Consider the following 26,938-nt stretch of genomic DNA (forward strand, 5'->3'; position numbering starts at 1 on the left):
AAATAGGGTGGAATGGGGGGAATGATTTGGGAGTTCTTTTTTACTTTCATTTGTTATTCTTTCTGGTGTAAGGAAAATGTTCAAAAATAGATTGGGGTGGATAAACAAACTGTGGTATATATACATGATGGAATATTATGCAGCTGTAACACAGAACAAAGACATGGATCTTGTAATAATGTGGATGAACCTTGAGGACATTATGTTGAGTGAAGTTAGCCAGAAACAAAAGGACAGATTCTGTATGGTCTCACTAATATGAACAGACATTAATGAACAAACTTTGGGAGTTAAAAGCTGACAACACAGGCGACCAGGAGATAGAAAGAGGGCAGAGATCAGCCATTTGATGCTGAAGGACTACAGAATGTTTAGGATTGATTGCATAGATCCAGAAATAGATAGCATAATACTGTGTGATGGTAGCACGGTATTGTAAGTACACTGAACAAAGATGTCTGTGAGTAAAGCTGAAAGAGGTGGGATAGGAGAATGTATGACACCAGAGGTAAAGATAGATGATAAAGACCGGGACTGTATAACATGGCAAAAACTGGAGTGGCCAATGACTGTTACTAAATATACAAATATAAAAATGTTTTTGCATGTGGGAAAGCAAATGAATGTCAACCATGTAGAAATTTGAAAAGGGGACGGTATTCAGGAAAAAACATAATCAAAGCAAACTGGAGCCTATGGTCAACAGTAACATTGTAATATACCTCCATTAAATGTAACAAAGGCAATATGCCAATGCTAAATGTATATGAGAGGGGGATATAGGGGAGGAATATGGGATTCTTGGTAGCGGTGTTATTTGCTGTCCTTACTAGTATATTGTATTGTATGACATGTTATTTTTCTTTTTATCATTTTTTTCTTATTGCTAAAAAAAAAACAATTTTTCTTGTAGTAATCAGTATGTTCAAGTGCTGATTGTGGTGATAAATGTACAACTTTATGATGATACCATGAACAACTGATTGTACACTGTGGATAAATGTATGCTATGTGAATATAACTCTATAAAATTGTAGGAAAATATATACATAGGAGTAAAAGTGTTGGAGAAAACATGGTGAGAGGGATGATTTCTCACCAATATGGACTAACTACAATGTGTAAACTCAGAATTGAATCTTAGAACATAGCCTAACGTGGACATAATAATTGCAATAGTCCCTAGATTGTAAGCTCTTACAGCAGTTAACTCTATCCCTGAATTGTAATGCCTATCTCTAAACTTTGAGATGCTGATCCCCTAACGTATAACCTGATTGGTCTCTGGAACAATGTGTATCTCTGAGACACCTGAAACTCAGAGCTAGAGCTCGGCAGATATGAATGTCAGTATTAGTGCATAAAGCCACTGTCAAAAAAAAAAAGCTGAAAAAGAGCCCAGACTTCAATTAGTGATATGAATGAAGCAGGTCTGGTTAAGACCAGGGCAAGCCAGGCCAAAGGGTAAAGGTTGAAACTGATTGTGTTTTAAAACTTCAACTTCCATATGAGACCAAGGGAAGAGATATCTATTTGGTACAGGATTTAAATTTTCTAAACGGTACAACTCTACAGTCGATTTGTTCAAACACCACAATTGCACGGAACTTTGAATAGGAAGTGAGATACAGTAGGTTAGTATAGGCTGGAGTGAAATAGTGATACATCCCAGAGTAATTTGGGCAGATAATAAAAAATATATTTACAGCCTCCCCCTCCCAAGCCCCGAGGATCTGGGGGAAGGTGCGGATGTGTTGGACATCCTCACCTGGACTGGTGTTGATGTTGTCACAAACATTGGGACTGGCGGTTTGATGTGCTGAGCCCTCAAGCATGGGACTTGCCCTTATGAAGCTCATTACCACAAAGGAAAGTCTAAACTTGCATGTAATGGTGCCTAAGAGTCTCCCCCGAGTACCTCTTTGTTGCTCAGATGTGACCCTCTCTCTCTCTAACTGAGCCATCTCGACAAGTGAACTTGCTGCCCTGCCCCCTACATGGGACCGACTCCCAGGGGTGTAAATCTCCCTGGCAATGCAGAACATGACTCCCGGGGATGAATGTGGACCCAGCATCGGCATCGTGGAATTGAGAGTATCTTCTTGACCAAAAGGGGGATGCAAAATGAGACAAAATAGTTTCAGTGGCTGAGAGATTTCAAATGGAGTCGAGAGGTCACTCTGGTGGACATTCTTATGTACTATACAGATAACACCTCTTAGGTTTTAATGTATTGGAATAGCTAGAAGTAAATACCTGAAACTACCAGACTCCAACCCAGCAGTCTGGACTCCTGAAGACAATTATATAATAATGTAGATTACAAAGGGTGACAGTGTGATTGTGAAGACTTTGTGGATCACACCCCCTTTATCTAGTGTATGGATGAGTAGAAAAATGGGGATAAAAACTAAAGGACAAATGGGATGGGATGGGGGGATGATCTGGGTGTTCTTTTTTCACTTTTATTTTTTATTCTTGTTCTGGTTCTTTCTGATGTAAGGAAAATGTTCAGAGATAGATTGTGGTGATGAACGCATAACTATGTGATCATACTGTGGAAAGTTGATTGTATACCATGGATGATTGTATGGTGTGTGAATGTATTTCAATAAAACTGAATTTAATAAAAAAAATAGATTGGGGTGATGAAAGTACAAGTATATGAAGATACTGTGAACAGTTGATTGTACACCATGGATGACTATATGGTATGTGAATATATATCAATAAAACTGAACTAAAAATTTTTTAAAATTAAAAAAATAAATAAAAGAGAAAGCACAGTAAGGTTTAGAAACTAACTTTTTAGGAAGGTGCTTAAGGAAACCTGAGGCCTGAGGGATGTCAGATATCATTATGACAGAGGGCAGGGGATGCCGAAGCTTGGACTATTAATAAGGGCCAGAAGACAGTAATATAACAATAATAAGAGGTATCCCTGACTTTTCTGGTCCCAACTACATCACTACAAATAGGCCAGCTCTTGAATGGAAATTCCTAAAAAGCTCAACCATTTTTTTACTTGTGACAGTAAGTATATTAAGATAAGGGATAAAGTCATAAAAGACCAAGTAACATTTCAGTAGTGTTCATTTTTCCAATTTTATCCCCTGTCTGGGCACTAAGTACTAGTGGTCTAACCACACAGTTAATGTTCAAAAAGTTAGGTAGTGTCTAGTTTATAATTCATGACAATTAGGTTTCTTGGCTGGGGAAAGAAACCCGTTGATTTGAACCTTCTAAAAGGAAGGTCTAGAATACATTCTCAGTTTAGTTTGCTTCTCATGATTAGCTCTGAAGCTTGGATCTGCAAAAGAAAATTTTAAAAACAACACATGCTACCCAAGCAACTAAAAATAATAAATCATTAGCCACTTTCAAGTTCAATTCCATTCAATCATTCACTGATATCCTGGAACATAGAAGGCACTGTGCTTCCAAGATAAGAACTCAGATAAGATGTAATCCCTTTCCTCATAAAGTTTAACAAATTAACATGTAAGGGAAAGTTGTAAGCAGTGGTAATAGAACACAGTATGATACCAAACTCACAATATGAGTTATAAATAATGTACTAAAAGAGAAATTGAGAGGAAAGATTAAGTATGACGAGAGATCTTGGAAGGCATCATGGAAGAGACAGCATTTGATGTGAATTTTGGTGGGAGAAGACTTTTGATAGAAATGAGGAACGAGTCAAGAAAGTAGAGAACATCTTTAGAAACTAGCCAGTATACAGAATGAACAAGGATCTACAGGCAGTGATGTCTGAAAAAATACTCCAGTAACAGATAATAGAAGGTCTTGAATATAATGCTAAAATACTTACTTTGCTTTTTAAAAGTAGTAGGGAACCATAGCAGGGGTTCTGAAGGGAGTTATGTAACCAAAACTGACAAACATATAAAGTTAGGCTTCTAAGAGACTGGAGATAGGGAAAAACCTAGTTATCTAGCATAGTGATCCTTGGGAAAGATGACGAAGGTCAGAACTAGGGCTGTGGAAATGGAATAGAGGAGGCAGATACAAGAGACACCGCAAAGGTAGAATGACAGGATTTGGTAAACAATTAGACACAGGGAGGAAAAGTGGGATAAGAATATGAAGACACTAAGGCTATTAGTATGGGTTTCTAGGAGCAAGTCTATACTTTTTTAAAGTTACCTTTTCTGTTATTTGATTTCTGAGACTAGTTCAAATAAGTCACAACCTACTCTGATAATGTCTAAGTCTGTCAAGGACCACAGTGGTTTCCATTTCTATTAACAAAATTACATATTTTAAGTTACACTGTCAAGTTACACTGCCTTGGGTTAAAAATATTTTCATCATTGTTATATAATTGCTATTTCAGTTTCTAAAATCACACACATTTATGCAGAAGTCAAAGCACAAGGTAAAGGTAGTTTTCCCTAATCCAGTAAGAAAGCAAAGGATACACGAATTCAACTTAATCCATATCAAGTTTAATATACTGAATTTTTAATAATTCATTCTGTTCCATTTTACCATTAAAGAAGTCTCAAAATAGACTGACAAAGTATATTAAGGCCAAAATGACTGAATGGATTTGCAGTTTCCTTGTTTGGCCTGCAACTGTCAAAACAAAGCAAACAGCAGCAGCAACAATAACAAACACATTGATAACTCATGTAAGAATGTTCAGTAAGTATAGAATTCAAATAATTTATAGAATTTACTTACCAGATCTAGAACAAACTATAAAATAGAATCCATTGAAACTATACTGTACTTCAAAGGACTGTAAGTAAAAAAAAAAAAACAAACAAAAAACTAAGTATATGCAAGAAAAATCAAAGATCTTCTATGAACAAAAAGTAAAATTTCTTAAAATGTGTAAACCTGTTAAGATTAAGAACTCTAGTTTAATCAAAAAGCAACCTTCTAGAAGTAAAATGCAGATGGCGTGGACGCACTCTCTCTCTCCCCGACATCCTTCCGATCATTTCAAAGAGAAGTAATAGGAATTAGATGACTTGAACCATAAAGGAACATTAAAAAAGCAAGAAAGTAAAGACTGAAGTTTGCAGTCATTCAAACTAGTCCTGATAGTTTTTTTAGATGATTTTTTAAAATTTTGCATTTCATATATTATCCAATTTCACATTCTCATCTAGTCTCCTCGATAGGAAACAGCAAGACAGTCACAGTTGCATCTAAAGGCATAGCATTGATATGCTCAGAAAACAAAATAAAATTGCACAATTTTTCCTTCATTTTTAAAACTAACATCTAACAGAAACCCTTTTCTTCTTCATGCCTCAAACTAAACATTAAACTTATCTGACCTAGCAAAAAAGGTGTCTTCAATAATTAATTGCACACACATGAAAAATCCTTTGATGCATAAATATTTCGTTACACCAGGGTACAAAAATACTTTCACTTGTGGTTAGCTTTGGAAGTCTGGAGAGAATGAAGATCAGTGGCAGGGGCAGGGTGTACTGTGAAGAGGTAAGTAAAGCGGGCAGAGAAGACTTAATTTCCTTAGAGTTGATGGCCCATCTGAGGAGAAGGAAGCAGAGAACACTGATTTGAAATGGAAAAGCTAACATAGTATATTTGTTGTTTTTGTTGTTGCTGTCTAGCCTGAAAGTGTTTGTGGAGTGGGGGCACTGGGCCATCAGGGCAAAACAGGCTGAGGAGCTGAGAGTGGCGTCCTCACTGGGGCTGTGTGGGTATGTGGGGGAGGAGTGAGAACCGAGAGACCAGGAATGAGGAACGATTTGTGGCCAGAACCTGTTGCTATTAGTGACACCAGTGCGAGAACAAACTGTACACTCATGTATATATAAGTTTGTCTTAATTCATGCCAGAAAACATACAAATTAAATGCCTAATTTCCTTGAGGTGAAGTTACACAAGCAAGTTTGGACAGGAGGTCAAGCCTTGTTCAGTCCCATGGAAGCCTCTGAGCCAGGTCTGGGTGTCCCAGCAAGTAAGGCCCCTGACTCCTCCCAGGAGGCCTTAGAGCAAGGCTGTGGGGTAGGTGGAGCTGAATAAGAGGAAAGGAAACAGGAAGCAGTCCACTGAGTTAGGTTTAAAATTCACAGTCTCTGGAAGGAAGCAGCAACTCTCCACAAGCTGCCTGGGGACACTGTGAGCTCCAGATTCCCAGAACCAACTCCCAGGAGTTCCCCTCAGTGGAGCAGGGACTTCAAGCTGCAATGACAAGACTGAAGAACTAACAGAACTGACAATAGTCCCACCCTTGCTGGAGGTGTCCAAGGAAGGATACCAGCACACTTGAGCATGGAGGGCAGCAGCAGTGGCAGCTGGGTAGGCGAATGTAGCATGTGAGATGGATGGGATCAGCTCTGTGTGTACATAGGATAGGGCTCCAGGTCTCTGGGGATGCAGGGATCAGATAGGTCACCATCAAGTCACAGGGATCCCATGTGATGAAGTGTGCCCCCAGTGCCGGGTGAACATTGGTGGGATTTGACGTTGCCATGAGCTTGCTCTTGAGCCATGTTGCTGCAAGCTTCAGCAAACTCCAATCTCAGAGTCTGTGGGTTCTCAGGATTGAAGTGAATACCATTCAATGCAGTTTTGGCCACTTCGGCTTCTGCCCAGCTGTCAAAGATCACAAAACTAATAGGCTGTCTTGACGTGAGCTTGAACAAGAATACTTCACACCTCTTGAATGGCCACAACAGTAGATAAGGTTTAATGTCCACAGGGAGGCCTCCACACATCCGCTTCCAGGGCGCCACCTGAAACCGTGCCTGTGCTGGTGCTGTGCTTGCCATCCAGCTTCAGGTTGCTCATGGTGAGGGGGAAGAAGGAAGTCAAGGGGAAGGGAATGTGGAGGGAGGGCATGACAGCTGGCCCAGGTGGAGAGGTGGGAAGGGGCACAGTAAGCAGTGTGCTCCGGGGGTGAAGGGTAAGGTGGTGGTGGGGGAAACGTGGAGTGGTGAGAGGGGGAGTCCTGATGCTTCAACTAGGACTTTATACCAGTCACTACCAAGACGTTTGGCAAAGCTGAAAAGAAAGCAAAGTTCATCCTGGTTGGCCACCTTTCATCTCCTTCCTTCAGGCAGGAACGGTACTCAATACACACTTGGGCTAGGTAAATCTCATATAATCCACTGTACTCTCCTTCTAGTTAAAATGTCACAGATAGATAGAGAGGAGGGGAATTTAGTCACTCCCCTGGAACAGCTAATGAACAACCAGGAACAACTAGTAAATAATTTGGAATAACTGCTGGGGGACAACTGTGACTATCCACAGATCATGCACTAACCTGGACTGGGAGGAATGCCTGAGATCACAGCATAAAACCTGTAAGCAGAAACTGTGGAACTGTGTTGGAAGCCCCCTTCCCCCACAGCAGGCTTAGCTGCAAAACCTCACTGTGGGAGAGAGTAGCACTCTCCCATCAAGTGAATATAGCTCAACTGAGCTCCAAATGGGGTTTTAATTAACAAATGTGGACCTCTGAATACAAGCGACAAATCCCCAACAAGCAGACAGGTTCTTTTAGTGACAACTGACTTTAAAGAACGAGAAGACTCATCTGTCCTGGGAGGGGGAGCCCCAGAAGACCAGGTGTTATCTCTGGCCAATGAGTGAAACTGGGGGACTGTGGACTAGCTCTGAAAGGGGGCTTTCTGTCCCTTTTTCTCTCTCTCAACCTGAGGGGCTCAGAGAAGAGAGTCGCAGCCATTTTCAGTTCCCAGCACTCTGACCCAGACAGGGGTGGAGATAACAGAGACAGAGGAACAATTCAAATGCAAATGATAAAGCCCTAGGTGGTGTATCTTCCCTAAGAGCAAGGAGGTGGGGCCAGCTTCCCCTGCAGAACCAGACCCCAGTGCCTGGGGGAAAACAGCAAAAACAGAAACTGAAGGGGCCACATCTCCTTACACCACTCAAGAGCGACAGGTCGACAGGTGCCACCCGCTGGGCAGGTTAGGAAAGGCACAGGTACTAGAGACCTCACAGAAAAGTCTGTCATTCTTCTAAGATCCACCCCAAATATAACCCCACTCTGAGACCTGAACCTGTTCTGTATGGTACATGAAGAAAACTGTCTAAAAAAAAAACAGAGGGAAACAAGTGCTGGCGAAAATGTGGAGAAAGGGATATACATAACTACCACTAATGGGGAAGTAGAATGGTGCAGCCCATCTGGAAGGCAGTGTGGTGGTTCCACAGGCAGCTGAGCACGTGGTTGCCATATGGTCCTGCAACTCGGTTATTGGGTATTTACTTGGAAGAACTGAACAGAGGGACACTAATGGACATCTGCATGGTGGGGTTTATGGTGTCAGTACTCATGATATGCAGTGGATAGAGGTAGCCTAAGGGTACACTGACTAGATGAACAGAATGGCTACCTGTGGTGTACACATGCAATGGAGTACTGAGCTCCTACAAGAAGGAATGCAGTCGTGAGGTGAATGGACATTGAGGACAGTATGCTGGGTGAAATAAACCAGAAATGTAAAGAAAAGCATTATAATGCCTCACTAATATGGACCAATGATAACGTGCAAACTCTGAGACCTGAGCCTGAGAGCATAGGTTATCAGGGGAACGCTTATTGTAAAGGTTCCTAGATTATAAGCTCTTACTGCAGTTACATCTACTCCTGACTTGTAATGCTTATTTCTAAATTCTGAGATGCTAAGCTCTTTCTGTATAATCTGGTCGGTCCCTGGAATTTGGGTATCTGTGTGACACTTGAGACTCAGAGCCAGAGCCTGGCAGCTATGAATAACAGCATTACCTCATACAGCAAATGTTAAAGAGTCTGAAAAAAAGAGATCAGATTTCAACTAGAGATATGAACAAAATGGACTTGGTTAGGACAAAGATAAATCAGGCTAAAGGGTAAAGAATTATATTGGTGGTGTTTTTAAAACTTCAACTTCTGTGTGAGACCAAAGGAACTGATGTTTATTTGGCCCAAAATCTATATTGTTTGTAACACACTACATGATTTAGCTTACATGGTCAGTTTATTCAGCCAACATAATTACATGGAACATTGAATAGGGAATGAAATCTGGTTAGTTCCTACAGGTTAGTGTAGAGCCCCAATACATCCCAGAGTAATTTGGGCAGAAAATAAAGACATAGTTGCAAAGCCCCCTTGAGGGACTGGGGGAAAATGTGGAAATATTAAATTTCCCCACCTGGGGAATTGATGATATTATCACAAGCATTGGGGACTACCAATTTGGAAGGCCGAGCCCTTGATCTTGGGGCTTGCCCTTATGAAGTTTGTTGTTGCAAAGGAAAGCCTAAGCCTACTTAAAATGGTGTCTAAGAGTCACCCCCAGAGAACCTCTTTTGCTGCTCAGGTGTGGCCTCTCTCTCTCTAAGCCAACTCTGCAGGTAAACTCACTGCACTTCCCCCTTGTTCTAGTTTGCTAATGCTGCTGAAATGCAAAACACCAGAGATGGATTGGCTTTTATAAAAGGGGGTTTATTTCATTACACAGTTACAGTCTTAAGGCCACAAAGTGACCAAGGTAACACATCAGTAATTCGGTACCATCACAGGAGAATGGCCAATGGTGTCCGGAAAACCTCTGCCAGCTGGGAAAGCACGTGGCTGGTGTCTGCTTCAAAGTTTTGGTTTCAAAATGGCTTTCTCCCAGGATGTTCCTCTCTAGGCTGCAGATCCTCAAAAATGTCACTCTTAGTTGCACTTGGGGTATCTGTCCTCTCTTAGCTTCTCCAGAGTAAGAGTCTGTTTTCAATGGCTGTCTTCAAAATGTCTCTCATCTGCAGCTCCTGTGCTTTTTTCAAAGTGTCCCTCTTGGCTGTAGCTCCTCTTCAAAACATCACTCACAGCTGCACTGAGTTCCCTCTGCCCATCAGCTCATTTATATAGCTCCACTGATCAAGGCCCACCCTGAATGGGTGGGGCCACGCCTCCATGGAAATATCTCATCAGAGTCATTACCCACAGCTGGGTGGGGCGCAGTCCAAAGAAACACTCAAAGAATTACAATCTAAGCAACACTTATAATGTCTGCCCACACAAGATTACATCAAAGATAATGGCATTTGGGGGGACATAATACATTCAAACTGGCACACCCCTACATGGGACATGACTCCCAGGGTTGCAGGTCTCTCTGGAAACGTGGGATATGACATGGACCTGGCATCATGGGATTGAGAAAGCCTTCTTGGACCAAAAGGGGGAAGACAAGTGAAACAAAATAAAGTTTCAGTGGCTGAGAGATCTCAAATAGTGTCGAGAGGTCATTCCGGAGGTTATTCTTATGCATTATATAGATATCTTTTTTTAGTTTTTAGTGTATTTGAATAGCTGGAGGGAAATACCTGAAACTGTCAAACTGCAACCCAGTAGCCTTGATTCTTGAAGTCAAATGTATAACTATATAGCTTATACTGTGTGACTTTGTGATTGTGAAAACCTTGTGGCTCACACTCCCTTTAACCAGTGTTACGGATGGATGAGTAGAAAAATGGGAACAAAAACTAAAAGAAAAATAGGGTGAGATGGGGGGATGGAATGATTTGGGTGTTCTTTTTTACTTTTATTTTTTATTCTTATTTTTATTCTTTTTGGTGTAAGAAAAATGTTCAAAAATTGATTGCGGTGATTAATGCACAACCATATGATGATACTGTGAACAGCTGATTGTATACCATGGGTGACTGTATGGTATGTGAATATATCTCAATAAAACTGAATTAAAAAAAAAGAATCACGGCTACTAGGTTACAGTTCGACAGTTCAGTATTTCCTCGTAGCTATTCCAATACACTAAAAACTAAAGAGGGATATCTATTTAGCACATAAGAATGCCCTCCAGGTACAGGCTCATCCCCGGGAGTCAGGTTGCATGTTGCCAAGGAGATTTCCACCCCTGGGAGTCATGTCCCACATAGAGGGGAGGGCAGTGACTTCACCTGCAACATGGTCTTGGGGGGGGGGGCACATCTGAGCAACAAAGGTTCTCTGGGGGAGACTCTTACGCACATTTATAAGTAGGTTTACACTCTCTTTGCAGTAACAAGCTTCATAAGGGCAAGCCCCAAGACTGAGGCTCATTCTAGTAAATTGTTAGTCCTCAAAGTTTGTGAGAATATCAGTAATAACCCAGATGGGGAAGACCAACATTTCTTCATTTTTCCCCAGTTCCTCAGGGGGAACCTGCAAATATGTTTTTATTTTCTGCTGAAATTACTTTGGGACGTATCAGGATTTCACTCTTAACCTGTACAGACCTACCAGATCTCACTTCCCTTTCAAAGTTCCATGCAATCACGGTATCTGAACAAACCAACCGCACAAGTGAAATTATTTAGTGTGCTGCAGAAAATACAGATCCTCCACCAAATAAACATCTCTTCCTTTGATCTCACATAAAAGTTGAAGTTTTAAAACACAGTCAGTATCGCCCCTTACCCACGGCCCAAACTGCCTTAGTCCTAACAAGATCCTCTTCATTTATAACTCTAATTGAAGTCTGAACTCTTTTTCAGCTTTTTATTTTTACAGTTGCTGTATGAGCAATACTGACATTCATAACTGCTGAACTCTAGCTCTGAGTTTCAGGTGTCACACAGTCAACTGATTTTTGACAAGCCTCCCAAGACCACTCAACTGGTTCAAAACAGTCTCTTCAAAAACAGGGATAACTGGATATCCACAATAAAAAGAATGAATGAAGACCTCTATCTCACTCCCTATACAAAAAGTAACTCAAATGGATCAAAGACCTAAATACAAGACAGTCTCATAACACTCATAGAAGAAACTGTACAGAAACATCTTCATGATCTAGTGATGAGGAGACGGAAGAAGATGGCAGCACACAGAGGAGTGGAAGCTAGTTTGTACACCTGGAACAACTAATAAACAACCAGGAATAAGTAAACAATTTGGAATATTGCAGGGGGACAAAGTGACTGTCCACTCATCATACACCAAACTGAATTAGAAGGAATGCCCGAGATCACAGTATAAAATCTGTAAGTAAAAAACTGCAGATCCAAGCCGGGAGCCCTCTTCCCCCATGGCCCAAACTGCAAAGCCTCCCAGTGCTAGAGAGCAGAAATCTCCCAGCAAACTAATACAGCTCAGCTGAGCTCCAACTGCGGTTTCAATTAACAAGCATGGACTGCTCAATACAAGCTACAAATCCCCAACAAACAGACAAAGGCTTTTGGTGATGACCGACCTTGGAGAACTGGAGGATGGCCAGGGACTGGCCCTGAAGGGGGCTTTCTGTCCCTTTTCTAGGCTCAGTGGAGAAAGCTTCAGCCATTTGCAGTTCCCAGTGCTCTGAGAGGCAGAGCAGACAGAGTCTATTCAAATGCTAATGACCTCTCCCTGGGTGGGGGGGGTATCATCCCTAAGAGGAAAGGGGCGGGGCCCAGCTCTACTACCTGCCCTCCATTCAGAACTGGACCCCAAAGCCTGGGGGAAAACAGCCACGGGCCACACCTCCTTACACCAGCCTGAAGCAACAGGCTGACAGGTGCCACATGCTGGGCAGAAAAGCACAGTGACTTGAGGTCTCACAAAACCAACTGGCAGAATCTATGGAAATGAAAGGCACAACACAAGAGATGAAAGACACAATGAAGACATACAACAGCAGATCTCAAGAGGCAGAAGAAAACACTCAGGAACTGGAGAACAAAACACCTGAAAGCCTACACACAGAAAGAACAGATAGAGAAAAGAATGGAAAAATATGAGCAACATCTCCAGGAACTTAAGGACAAAACAAAATGCAGGAATGTATGTGTCATTGGTGTTCTAGAAGGAGAAGAAAAGGGAAAAGGGGCAGAAGCAATAATAGAGGAAATAATCAATGAAAATATCCCATCCCTTATGAAAGACATAAAATTACGGATCCAAGAAGCACAGTGTACCCCATACAAAACAGATCTGAACAGGCCTACACCAAGACACTTAATAATCAGATTACCAAATGTCAAACATAAAGAGAGAATCCTGAAAGCAGCAAGAGAAAAGCAATCCATCACATACAAAGGAAACTTGATAAGACTATGTGCAGATTTCTCAACAGAAACCATGGAGGCAAGAAGGAAGTGGGGTGATATATTTAAGACACTGAAAGAGAAAAACCACCAACCAAGAATCCTATATCCAGCAATACTGTCCTTCAAATATGAGTGAGAACTTAAAATATTCTCTGACAGACAATGACAGAATTTGTGAACAAGATACTTGCTTTATAGGAAACACTAAAGGAACCACTGCAGACAGAAAGGAAAAGACAGGAGTGAGAGGTTTGGAAAACAATTTTCGGAGAAAGTAGCACAACAATGTAAGTACACTGAACAAAGATGACTGTGAACTTGGTTGAAAGAGGAAGATTAGGACCATGTGGGACACCAGAATGAACAAGGAAAGATAAAAACTGGGACTGTATAACTCAGTGAAACCTAGGGTGCTCAACAATTGTGATAAAAAGTACAAATATCTTTCTATATGAGGTAGAACAATTGAATGTCAACATTGCAAGCTGTTAAAAATAGGGTGGGATTGGGGGGAAAATACAATCAATGCAAGCTAGAGACTATAATTAACAGAAACATTGTATTATGCTTCCTTTACTATAACAAAGGCAATATACGAAAGCTAAATGCATATGGGGGGGCATAGAGGAAGGGTATGGGACTCCTGGCATTGGTAATGTTGTCTGACTCTCTATTCTACTTTAGTTTAATGTTATCTTTCCTTTTGTTGCTTTTTAGCTGTCATGTTACCTACCTCTCTCTCTCTCTCTTTCTTTTTTCTTTTGTCCCTCTTCCTTCTTTAACTCTTCCATCTTCTTTGTGGAAGAAATGGAGATGTCCTTATACAGATAGGGGCGATGGTGCTGAATACATAAATACATAACTATATAGGGAACCAATGACTGTTTACTTAGGACGGAATGTATGGTGTGTGAACAAAACCATCTTAAAAAAAAATGGGTGGATGAAGAAACCTTGAGGGCACTATATTGAGTGAAATAAGACAGACACATAAGGACAAATGTTGCAGGGTCTCACTGATATGAACTAATTATAATATGTAAATTCATAGACATGAAATATAAGTTACCAGGATATAGAATGAGGCTGAAGAATGGGGAGCGGTTGCTTATTATGGGCAGAATGTCCAACTAGGGTGAACGTAAATGTTTGGAAATGGACAGAAGTGATGGTAGCACATTGTAAGAATAACTAACAGTGCTGAATGGTGTGTGAAGGTGGTGGAAAGGGTAAGCTCAGAGTCATGTATATCACCAGAAGGAAAGTTGGAGGTTAAAAGATGAGAATGTATAAACCAGTGAATCTTGTGGTAGACAATGTCCGTGATTAACTGCAGAAATATAAGAACTCTCTCTCATGAACTAGAACAAATAAGTAGAAGTTAATAGAGGGGCATATAGGGAAAAAACATACCTTTTGCAAACTATATACACAGTTAGTAGTATTTTAATTTTCTTTCATCAACAGTAACAAATGTACCATACCAATACAATGAGTCAACAATGGAGGGGAGTGGTTAGGGATATGGGAGGATATGAGTTTCCTTTTTTTGTGTCTATTTCTTTTCTGGAGTAATGAAAATGTTCTAAAAATTGAAAAAAAATTAATTGTGGTGATGGATGCACAGCTGTATGATGGTACTGGGGATAACTGATTGTGCACTTTGGATCTTTGGATAATTATATGGTATGTGAACAATCACAATTAAAAAAAAAATAGGCAGGGATCTACTGTCTCACAGGGGTGTAGTCTCTTTGACCTCTCTGACCAAGAGCAAATGTTAGATGTAATGCTATGCAAATTTCTAGGCCCAGGCTTCAAGAGACTGGCAGCTTCCACTTCCCATATCTTCAAACACTTGTTCTTGGAACCCAGTCACCATGCTGTGAGCAGTCCAAGCCCCATGAAGAGACTATGTGGAGGCACTCCAGCTGACATCCCAACTGACCTCTGAGCTAACATCACTGCATTCATATGGATAAGTCATTGTAAATGCCCAGCCCAGTTGAGCTTTCAGACAACTCCAACTCTAGCTGCTTACCTGATTACAAACACATGAGATTAACTTAGATAAGAACCATGTAGCTAAGTCCAGTCAACCCAGAGAAACATGAGGGATAACAAAGAAACTGTCATTTTAAGCCACTATGTTTTGGGGTGATTTGTTGCACAGCATTAGGTAAGTGGGACAATAAACCCATTTCTAAATAGGTTCTAAATAGGTTAAAAGCTATTACTAAAAAATGCTTCCTTAATTATATTCACTCGTATTAGCAACTCATACTTCAATGAACACTTTTTATTCCTTTCACCTCTATGAAAGTAAGTGTATTTTCATGTGGAAAATTTAAAATGAATATATTTATAATAAAGTATCATAATAAAATACAACAGACATTTTTATGAAAAAAAAATCTCTTAGTTTACAAAAGTCAACTTGGGTCTGCCCCTTATATTCACATTTACAAACAATGCCCGCCATGATTATTAAAGTTCAAACAAATAAATAAAATATTAAATTTTAAAATAATCTTTAAAATAGTTTTGCTTTCATCATATGCTGTCTTCTCAAAGAATAAAATGCATACCTATGCACATAACTTCATTAACGATAGTTTTATTTTTTTACTATTATAGGATCCTTAGTATTTTAATTTTAAAAATGCAACCAATGTGTCCCAAGAAAAGAAATACACATTTCAAGACAGCTGTATCACACAAAAAAGATGTAGCACAACCTACATCACCTTTCAGAAACAGGGCTGGAAATGTGAAGACAGAAAAACTATCTGAATCCATCATGAATGACATTTAACAATGAATCTTAAACAGAATCTGTTGAAACGCAAAATTTGCTTACATAGCAAAGCCGCAGAGCAAGCCTAAAACAGAAACACTTCTTAACAAATAGCACTTGACCTTCTTAATGGCTGCAGCAGGACATACACTAAACTAAGGATGCATGCAAAAAGTTAACATCCTTTAGTTAGGTATTCCTTTCATCTGAAACATTCAAAGCTCTTAACAAATATTAAATTCTTCAGGCTCCACAATACCTCTGTGAATGAGGTAAATTTTTTGTGATTAAGGGACTTGCTTCAAGGTCACTTAGCTGGAAGCAAGAAATAAATTCAAGAGTGTGGTCTGCAATTTTATGTATAAATGCACATTAATGCAATTCAGGATTCTGATAATTTCCAAAGTGGAGTGGAGGTGAAATTAACATTCTACAACTCTAGGATAAAAGGCACATTTTAGGAAAGAACCCTTATATCTGAAGAAGTCATAGTTTTAACATTGATGAACTTATAAGGGTCTTTAAATTCATAAATGCACTTGACTAAAAGAAAGCGTGACTGGGGCACAGGAGGGATTGGGAAACACTCTAAAGGATTGGTAGTAAGGCCAGGGATTGTAGACTGATAGCAGAAAATGAGGAAAAGGAGGCAAGAGGAAGGAGGTCACATTCTGGTCTGAGTATCCAGGAGGAAGGAAGAATGGTCAAGGCCACCTTCTAAGACAAGAAAACCTGAGTCCACACGTAATTCGCTGGCCAACCCTAAGTGGACAACGGGAAAGACTCCAGGCTGCGTCCTTCCTCCAAAAGTCAGTTATATGTTTGGGGATTGTCCCACCTTTCTCCGCCGACAGGACTTGTTTCCGAGTGACCAGCAGCGGGCGGAAGTAAAGGTAGCTCATTGCAGTCGACTTCCCCGGGAAGGAAGGCCAGGGCCCAGTCTCGTACTCACCTCAGCGCCTTGCCAAAAGCTCATCATCTCCCACCAGCCCCAGGAACAACTAGCCCTTTGCTATCCGGACGGAAACCAGCTCAGCTCATCCCCTTTTCCCGATTTGCACTGCGTCGCGACGCGTCGCGTCTCTAGACGTCACCGCAGGGGTGGGGCTTCGCCCGTGACCCCACCAACCTCCCCTGTCCCAGTCCTACCGGGAACTGTGAGGGCTGCATGGGAGGGAGCGGGGAGAAGGGGGAGGGTGGGAGAACGATTTGGGTGGGCGGCTTCGGCTCCGCTAGGCCCGGGCTGCGCTTGCCCCGTCCAGGTCTAACGCCGCGTTCTGCTTTTCCCAGGCTTCCTTGGTGTCATTTCGCGTCCCGGGCCTTGAGGCGGAGGAAACAATATTGCTCTTGCGCCTCTTAACCACATATTTTTTTTTCTCAGATTGGAAATTTAGGGCTGACTGGAAGAGAGATTTAACTTCCCTAAAATTGTGGCTAAAAGTTTAACCCATTTTTCTGAAGTCGAGCCTCTGCTCAAAGAAGAATGGACATAATCATAAAGCACATCATACATACACATTTAACGTCAAAGGCCCAATCTTACAAAAAACAAAACGAGATGTCTGAACTTTCTGGCGAGCTGATCTTTGTACTCTTGTAGAGAAAGGTCATTAGATGTTCCTATTATCTGGAAACAAAAGTTGCTTTGCTTGGGGTTGTCAGCCATGATCATGAAGTTCTCAGGAACAGTCCAGGTGTCTCATGAATGGGTAATCTGGAAGGTGAAGTGTAGTGAATGTCTTAAGTGGAAGTGCAGGGAAGATAGGTGTTAATAAATTTGTAATGAATAAATGAAAGCCCCATGTCCAACAGTGCTTCACATATGATAGTCTTTCAATAAATACTTAAGTTATACAATGTTTCCCACAAAGAGTTGATTGATATAAGAAATATAATGCCTGGAACTATGAAATAAATAGGAAGCCTTAGCAAAATTTTCCTAACTGGGGAAAAAATATATTAAAACTGCAACTGTCTTTTGAGAGTGGATCCTATGAAAAGAACTTTCTCCCCTGCTGAGCACACTGATGACTCCAGGTATGAAATGAAAAGCCCACAGCTGAGTTTGGGAGTAGGAACAAAATAAAGACAGGGAGAAGAATTTAGAGTTCTCTGAAGACAATCTAAGAGAGAGAAGAAGGGCAAAAAAGTGAGGTGAAAGAAAAAGGGAGAAGTCATAGAAGTGAATAGGCCAATGGAAAAAAGTTTCCAATGGTGGAGTGGCAAAAGGACTTTAATAAATAAGGTTCTTTAACATTCACCTAAAGTTATTTTTGTTGCTGTGATGTAACTCTGCCAGAATACCCCCCATTAAGTGAAAATACCTCCTCTACTTGCCTACAACTTCAGTCAGGTTTGATAAAACACAAGTCATTTGCATGAGTCTTGTGGAAACTAAGGAAAAGTTCCACTTGAGGGTCAACAGGTGCAGAAGAGAAAGCAGGCACAGATGACAAGAAGCTCCCAAAACTGAACAATCATATTGAAAGCAGGAAACTACCAAGAATGTACTTAGGGAATTCACAGAAATTGTGGGTAGGGCTTTAGACTTTTCAAAATTCATGGAATTAGAGTTCTTTAAGAGGCAAGCTTACCTAGATAATACCTGCTTATTGAATTGAATCATAGACCCTGCCTCTTTTTCAGATAAGTGTTGTAACAAGCCAGGTACCTAGAATCTAAGTAGTGATCATTAGCTGTTTAGAAGGTATGGCCTTATTTGATCACAGCTTCAATCCTATCCAGCATAAGCAGTAGTCCCAAACTTACTAAATCTGATTCATCCTTCATTCACTCAACAAATGTTTATTAAATGAATGTTATATTCCAGGCTCTGTTATAGCCTCTGGGAACATAAAGTCCCTGTTCAACACAAAGCTTACTTCTCTTCTGGTGGGAGACAGATCATAAACAAGTACATACACACTATGTCAAGTGTTGCTAAGGGCTAAGAAGAAAAATAAAACAGGGTAAGAGACTAGCAGAACAGTAGGGTACTATTTTTGATGGGTTAGTCAGAGAGGGGCTCTCTGAGAAAGTGACACTTCCACAGAGACTTTGGTGAAGAGAGGGAACTAGCCATGGATACATGTGGGAGAAGAGCATCCAGGCAGGTGAAACAACACAGGTAAAGGCAACAAGGCAGGAAAAGGTTGGTGTGCTGGAGGAAAAGAAAGCAAGGAGGCCAGTATGACTGTCAGAGTGAGTAAACGGGAGCATTGTAGGAGATTATCTCAGAATGGTGCAGAGGAGGTGGAGCACAGATTATGAGGGCCTTGTATGCCACTGAGATATGTTTATCCAAGAATAATGCAAGAGATGAATCACATGCTAATAATATTTTATGGAAAAATTCAGCTTTCATGCATATGATACAATTGACAACATTGTAAACATCCCAATGGTGTTTTAGTCAAAGCACGAGTATTTTGTGGTTCCTTCACTAATTCATCACTCTTTTCTATCCATCTGCTTTTTATCTCATTAGGCCACACTGATTACTACCTTGGGCCAGTTGTATGGCCTGTCAGACACAGCATTTTATCACTAGGGGATATATCACCAAACAGTGAAAAAGAAAAACTTGGCTGTCCTCCTGGATATCAACCTCAAAGTTAGGCACGTGCCACTCTTGCACTTCACTAGGACTCTATCAGACATTTTTTATCTTAACTTTTAAAAAATCAACAATATCACCCTTAGGGTGATACAACTTCTATTTTTTTATGTGTAATCATACCTATATTTGGCCTAAACTTACCTCAGTTAAGTTGTAGGGATGCCCCCTCACTCTTTGATTTCAGGATTTAGTGAACAATTCTATGTTTATGTTTTTCATTCCTTCATGATTTTGTAGATTTAGGTCTTTTATCCTCTCTGGCCTTGTTTTTCTAAGTTCTGTAAAGAGTTTGAACCTGGTTATTATGTTCTCCTTCGGTGGTTTCCCCATGCCAATTATTACTTTGTCTTCTGGATCTTCTCTGCTTCCTTTAGATTTTCCTCACAGATGTAATATTCAGAATACAATATTACAAATGGAGATGCACATGGTTTTATCCAAGATGGAAGAAAGTTTTCAATTTATTGACCCTATCACAAAATTTTCACCTAATTGGCTTAGTTCATCAAAGAGTTACTTGAACTTTTTAGGAAGAGGCTCTGCAATTTGGCCATGTTAACATTAATTGGCAAAAGAGAATCTGATTCAATAGCCACAGGAACTGTTGAGCCATAACCATCTTGAGTTGAGATCACAGAATCAATACACATTCTTAAGCCTTTTTAATATATTTACAAAAACTATTGTTTTATCCCTAATGACATTTTAAGGAAGCATCTAATTTAAAGAAGATATTTCTTTAGGTTAAAATTCTGAAAAAAATCCTCCTGTAATTTATTCCCATTTATGTAACTCCTAACTACCTCAAGTAATATAATATCCACTATGGGAGTAGAGGTGCAACTTTTGATGATGTGCGTTTTTCTTCCAAATCATTGATAAACATATTAAATGTTGCATGCCACATGGTTTTCAAACTTGAGGATTATCAAACAATATGTGACTTGAATAAACAACACAAGTGCAGGCATAAAACAAAAACTTATATAGACACAGGCTAGCTGAATGCTCAGGATTCCCCTGCTGCTTGCCAACCCATGGAAAGCTGTACTTGAGCCTGGCATGCCTGGGTGCACCACGAGCAGCATTCCAGAAGAGGGATCCTGGCACCCTGACACCTCACATATCTATGGAGGAGTTGGGAGGGCGCAGGGATCACTGGCCAATTTGGAAAACTGTACATTTCTGTGGGGGCCACAATCTTGTTAGTTTAAGAAACAAGCTGTTTGACACTGTTACCTGGGGAGTTTTCTTTATCAATACTGGTTTCCCAAGAGTGCCCAGCTTACCCAACAGACAGACTAGTTTCTCTCCTCAAGTGTGCATAAGAACCAACCTCTGAGATTACAATTCAGTAGATAAGGAGATGGACCGAAGATTTTGCATTTTAAAGATATGTCCACAATGATTCTGATGTTGGTGATCATGGATTCCACCTGAAGAGACTCCTTCATCCAGTCATGAGAAAACACTCTTCAATCTGTATTTACTTTTTAAATAGCTGTCTGTGAGACATATTGTGAAAAGTTTTTGAAATTTTCACTAGATGACCTTAAGATACTTTGAACAGTTGCTGGGGAGTTTATAATCTTATTGTGGAAATATTTTTAAATACTAAATCCATCAGATTATCATTCTATAAACCGCCAAGTGCAGAAGTACAAAGCTCAAGCCATTTTCAGTGGTCCTTTTTGTGGTAGAAATGTGTGAAAGTATTGCTGTTCTGGTTGGTATTTTTCCCACATCAGCTATTCTGTTATAGTTTTGTTACAGGGGAGTGAGTATACTATGTATATAGGTACATGGTAAGAGTATAAGTAGGTTTCATCTCAATGGGTCATACTAGTATGTGAACTAGGTAAGTATCTCTGTAATTACATGGTACCTCTGTAGATAGGTGAGTGGATTTCAGAATGTATTAGTAAAGTGAATGTCTGTGTCTGTGTGTAGTATACGACTCCATGAAAATGATATGACAGGATGAGCCTCTATAGATGTCTGAGCTAGGAGTATAATGATTTAGGATAAAGAAAAATGTGTAAGTAGATATTTTTCACCTATGATTGCGCTATATAGCAAAGATCAAGTGTTTATATTTTCTCCTATTTAGGAAAAATATGTGTAATGTCACCAAATTATATTGATGATTTCCACTGTATAAATGTATTTTTCAATGTGAATAAACACAAGATTTTCATATGATCTTGTATATGAAAAACAATATGATATTCATAAAAGGATTTCATGTAATGCCTGCCACATAATAATAATAACAATAATAATAATAAATGTTATGTGACTGCAAAAGTGGCATCAAGGGGAAAATGTTGGGATGTGGTTTAGCCCACAATAATCTCCATCAGCAACCCCCTCCCCCTATTATTTGATGAGGACAGTTAACATTTCTCTTAAGTTTTTTGTAAAGTACTGTGGAAAAAGCATATTCAAGTCTGCCCATCCTAACTGACTGGGCTCCTGTGCTCTTCCTATATAGAAATTCTGCAATTGTCACTGACTCTCTGACTTACGCTCATGTGTTGTATTTGAAATAATTTTATTTTCTTTCCACAATTAACTTGTTTCCCACAGGAACAGGCAGACACACAGATAAGGTCATTCTTAACTCCTTTGTCTCCAAATCTCTCTTTTGGCATATGGTGTCAGAAATGCCACCTTTGAATATTCATTTCTTCATATTAAAAGTAGCTTCTCTGGGACTATGTTTTAGCTTAAACTATTTTTCCAAATCAGGCAGCCTTTTACTAATGAGAGAGAATTAAACACAGGACAAGTAATCTTTGACAGAATTGGAAAGCCAAGATAAGGAAGATGGGAGTGTTATCAAGGTTTCACAGGAAGGCTTGGGCAGCTGAGAGTCAGCATAAAGGGATCTGAATATATGAATCCCACGCCCCATCATAGGGGAACACAGGGGTACAAAGGAAGTTATACGTGCTAAAGATTCCCTCTTTTGATTGGAATCAATTTCCCCAAGGACTTTGTCAATTCACCTATATATACACACATACAAATATACATGCATACCTATACATACATAGTTTAAAGTTTCCATCCACTGATACAGAAAAATTATACTCTAACTTTGCCAGTAATAACTATGTTCCTACATAATTCTTCTGGATGGAATCTTTTTCCCGATTTGAAATTTAAAAATAAGTTTAAGAAGGCTAGTTTATTATACTCTCAAACGTTAAATACTCTGAAGCAGAATTCAAGATTTAATAATCATTGATTTAAATAATTTGACAACTAAAATTGATCAACTCTCTCTGATTCTTATTTAATGATATTTATATTTTGCCAAGAAATATTTTATAACTTGGCTCCTAATCATGAACTAATATGTTTTAGAATCTCTTTTATTTCCATGCAGCAGTTGGTGCTATTTTTCCAGTGTGAAGAAAAAGGTTAGCATTAAGTTACTGAGTAAGCAGAGTGGGTATATGGTATAATTTGAGCTATGCCAGAAAGTCCCTTTACCTAAAATATATATTCATGTAGATGTGACACAAGTGGCTAAAATTCCCATTATTGAAATAATTCTGTTGATTAAGGTATTGAATCCCGTCATTTCCTAGGAGACTCAACAAAGGACCACCGGTGACCAATGTGTAAGAAGAGAGCAATGGATAGGTAAACTATGAACTTCTCTGGGCCATAGCCATGTTATTTAGAAAGTGGAGACATTATTGTTGACCATGCCTAAAGCAGAAGATAATTTTTTCCCACCAAGAATATTTTATAATTTTCTTCATAAAGCCTTGATCATCTTTTCCTAGAGTTAGTCAATGAAACCATTTAATTTTGGCTGCTGTTATTAATAATCCCTCTGCTAAGTTATGTTTAAATTAGTTGGAAATATACATGAATGCTATTCATTTTGGTAGATTGTTCTTGTGAGGTTTAGTAGTGCTAAAGTCTACTCTTAATTATAATAGATTTGAATCATACTTCTAGACTTGTTATAATCACATCATCTGCTGACAATGAATATATTAGATCTTTATTTCCACTACTACACAGGCTCCACTAATTTTTTTCATCTCAGAACACTGGCTGTGTTGAGTGTCAATGAAAACCAAAGATTGTGGATTGTATGTCTCCTTATTTGACCTTGTCTATAAAGGCACGAAAATTTCACATGAAGCATTGTGGGTTTTTTCCTTGCAATTTTGTTGAGATAAAGTCACATACCACATAATCATCCAAAGTGTACAATCAGTTGTTAACAGTATCTTCATATAGTTGTGCATTCATCACCACAATCAATTTTTAAACATTTTCATTACTCCAAAAAAAGTAATTAAAATAAGAATAAAAGTAAACAAGAACACCCAAAACAATCCATCCTTCCCATCCCCCACCTTTGTTCATTTACTTTTTTTTTTTTTTTGGTATCAGTTCATGTACTTTATTAGTTTCTTAGTCATATCTGTAGCTAATATTTTTCTGGTATTTCTCTGAAGAATATATAGATATTTTTTAATATGGTCTCATTTTATTTTCTTCATAAAACTGCCTGAGATTTTCTTAAGATCTGCATGTTATAGTTAATAAATGTTAAACTCTTGACACCTTCAATTGACTATTTTCTGTAAACTATATACAAAATTGAGAAAATACTCTCTCTAAATGCTGACATACCAGATAAGCCCAGAGTAAATGGAGGATATTCACTATTCCATTTCAGCTGAAATGTTTTCATAGATGTTATCTTTTTGCCTTTGTTCAGAGTACCTTTCTTTTTTTTTTTATCTTCATTTTATTGAGATATATTCACATACCACGCAGTCATACAAAACAAATCGTACATTCGATTGTTCACAGTACCATTACATAGTTGTACATTCATCACCTAAATCAATCCCTGACACCTTCATTAGCACACACACAAAAATAACAAGAATAATAATTAAAGTGAAGAAGAGCAATTAAAGTAAAAAAGAACACTGGGTACGTTTGTCTGTTTGTTTGTTTGTTTCCTTCCCCTATTTTTCTACTCATCCATCCATAAACTAGACAAAGTGGAGTGTGGTCCTTATGGCTTTCCCAATCCCATTGTCACCCCTCATAAGCTACATTATTATACAATTGTCTTCGAGATTCATGGGTTCTGGGTTGTAGTTTGATAGTGTCAGGTATCCACCACCAGCTACCCCAATTCTTTAGAACCTAAAAAGGGTTGTCTAAATTGTGCGTAAGAGTGCCCACCAGAGTGACCTCTCGGCTCCTTTTGGAATCTCTCTGCCACTGAAGCTTATTTCATTTCCTTTCACATCCCCCTTTTGGTCAGGAAGATGTTCTCCGTCCCACAATGCCGGGTCTACATTCCTCCCCGGGAGTCATATTCCATGTTGCCAGGGAGATTCACTCCCCTGGGTGTCTGATCCCACGTAGGGGGGAGGGCAGTGATTTCACCTTTCAAGTTGGCTTAGCTAGAGAGAGAGCGCCACATCTGAGCAACAAAGAGGCATTCGGGAGGAGGCTCTTAGGCACAATTATAGGGAGGCCTAGCCTCTCCTTTGCAGCAACCGTCTTCCCAAGGGTAAAACCTATGGTAGAGGGCTCAACCCATCAAACCACCAGTCCCCTATGTCTGTGGTCATGTTAGCAACCATCGAGGTGGGGTAGGCCAATACCCCTGCATTCTCCACAGGCTCATTAAGGGGGCACTACATATTTTTTCCTTGTGTTTTTTTGTTTTTTTTTTTAACTTTTTTTTCTTTTTTAAATCAACTGTATGAAAAAAAAATTTTAAAAAAAAGAAAACACATGTCCCCATTTTTCTACTCATCTTGCCTATACTGGACAAAGGGAGTGTGAGCCACAAAGTTTTCACAATCACACGGTCACACCATAAAACCATATAGTTATACACTCAATTTCAAGAATCAAGGCTATTGGGTGGAAGTACAACAGTTTCAGGTATTTCCTTCTAGCTGTTCCAATACACTAAAAACTGAAAAGGGATATCTATATATTGCATAAGAATAAACTCCAGAATGACCTCTTGACTCCATTTGAAATCTCTCAGCCACTGAAACTGTACTTTGTTTCATCTCTCTTCCCCCTCTTGGTCAAGAAGTGTTTCTCAATCCCACAAATGTTGGGTCCATACACATCCTGGGAGTCATGTCCCATATTGCCAGGGAGATTTACACCCCTGGGAGTCATGTCTCATGTACAGGGGAGAGCAGCAAGTCCACCTGCTGAGTTGGCTTAGAGAGGGAGGCCATATCTGAGCAACAAAAGAGGTTTTTTTTTGTGTGACTCTGAGGCACAATTATAAGCAGGCTTAGTCTCTCCTGTGCAGTAAAAAGCTTCATAAGGGCAAGCCCCAAGATTGAGGGCTCAGCCTACTAAATTTGTAGCCCCCAATGTTTGCGAGAATATAAGAAATTCTCTAGATGGGTGTATTAGTTAGGGTTCTCTAGGGAAACAGAATCAATGAGAGATGTCTCTTGATATCAGATTTGTAAAAGTCACTCACGCAACTGTGGGTATGCATGAGTCCAAATTCTGTAGAGCAGTCAGCAAACTGTCAACTCCAAGGAAGATGTCCGATGAACTCCTCAGGAAATGAACCAGCAACTTCGACGAACTCCTCAGGAAATTCTTCACTGGGCAGCCGAAGAAGAAGTGAAGGTCCTCTAACTGTCTTGCTTATAAGTCTTCAACTGATTAATTGGGTTAAATCTAGCCAATTGCATTCTCTCATTGTGGAAGACACGCCCTTTGGTGAGTCATCAGTCACAGCTGCAGTCAATTGACTGATGATTTAATAAACCAGCCTGTTGGTTTATTAACCAGCCACAAATGTCCTCACAGCAATTGTTAGGCCAGTGTTTGCTTGACCAGACAGCTGGGTACTATCATCTGGCCAAGTTGACACATGAGCCTAACCATCACAGTGGGTAAATTTAATATTTCCATATTTTTCCCCAGTCCCTCAAGGAAGCTCTGCCAGTTTGGATATATTATGTCCCCCAGAAGAGCCATGTTCTTTAATGCAATCTTGTGGGGACAGACTTAAAAAAGTCTTTTGATTGATGTGGAGGCTTTTGATTGTTTCCATGGAGATGTGACCCACCCAACTGTGGATGAGAGCTTTGATTTAATTCTTTCCATGGAGGTATAGATCTTGCCCATTCAGGGTGGGTCTTGATTAGTTCATCGGAGTACTTAAGAGAGCTCAAGAGCCGACACAGACACTGATGCTTGGAGATGCAGACAGAAGGACTTTTGGAGATGCTAAGCTAAGAGATGAAGCCCAGAGTTTCTCCCAGAGAAGCTAAGGGAAGACTCCCAGATGCTTAGAGGGAAATGCCTGGGAGAAAGTAGCAAGGACACATAATAGCCGAGAGAGAGGAGCAAAGACAGAAGCCCAGAGACATTTTGGAGGAAGCCATTTTGAAAGCCATTTGAAATACAACCCAGGAACAAAGGACCAACAGATGCCAGCCATGTGC

At 39.8% G+C, this 26,938-nt stretch overlaps 1 protein-coding gene and 1 pseudogene across 2 annotated transcripts in view; both read right to left on the reverse strand.

The window, feature by feature from the left end:
• USP8 (ubiquitin specific peptidase 8) overlaps positions 1 to 16,894 on the reverse strand; it is a 118,308-nt gene extending 101,414 nt beyond the window's left edge. Inside the window, exon 1 of one of the 2 annotated variants that reach the window (XM_037833996.1) lies at positions 16,782 to 16,894. The gene's annotated coding sequence lies outside the window, so the exon portion shown is untranslated. The other variant, XM_037833997.1, reaches the window with a different exon arrangement.
• On the reverse strand, positions 6,209 to 6,956 carry LOC119532029 (annotated as a pseudogene).
• Positions 16,895 to 26,938: the final 10,044 nt, after the last annotated feature.

This window comes from Choloepus didactylus, chromosome 4 (assembly GCF_015220235.1).
Source record: "Choloepus didactylus isolate mChoDid1 chromosome 4, mChoDid1.pri, whole genome shotgun sequence".
Classification (NCBI taxonomy): Eukaryota; Metazoa; Chordata; class Mammalia; order Pilosa; family Megalonychidae; genus Choloepus; species Choloepus didactylus.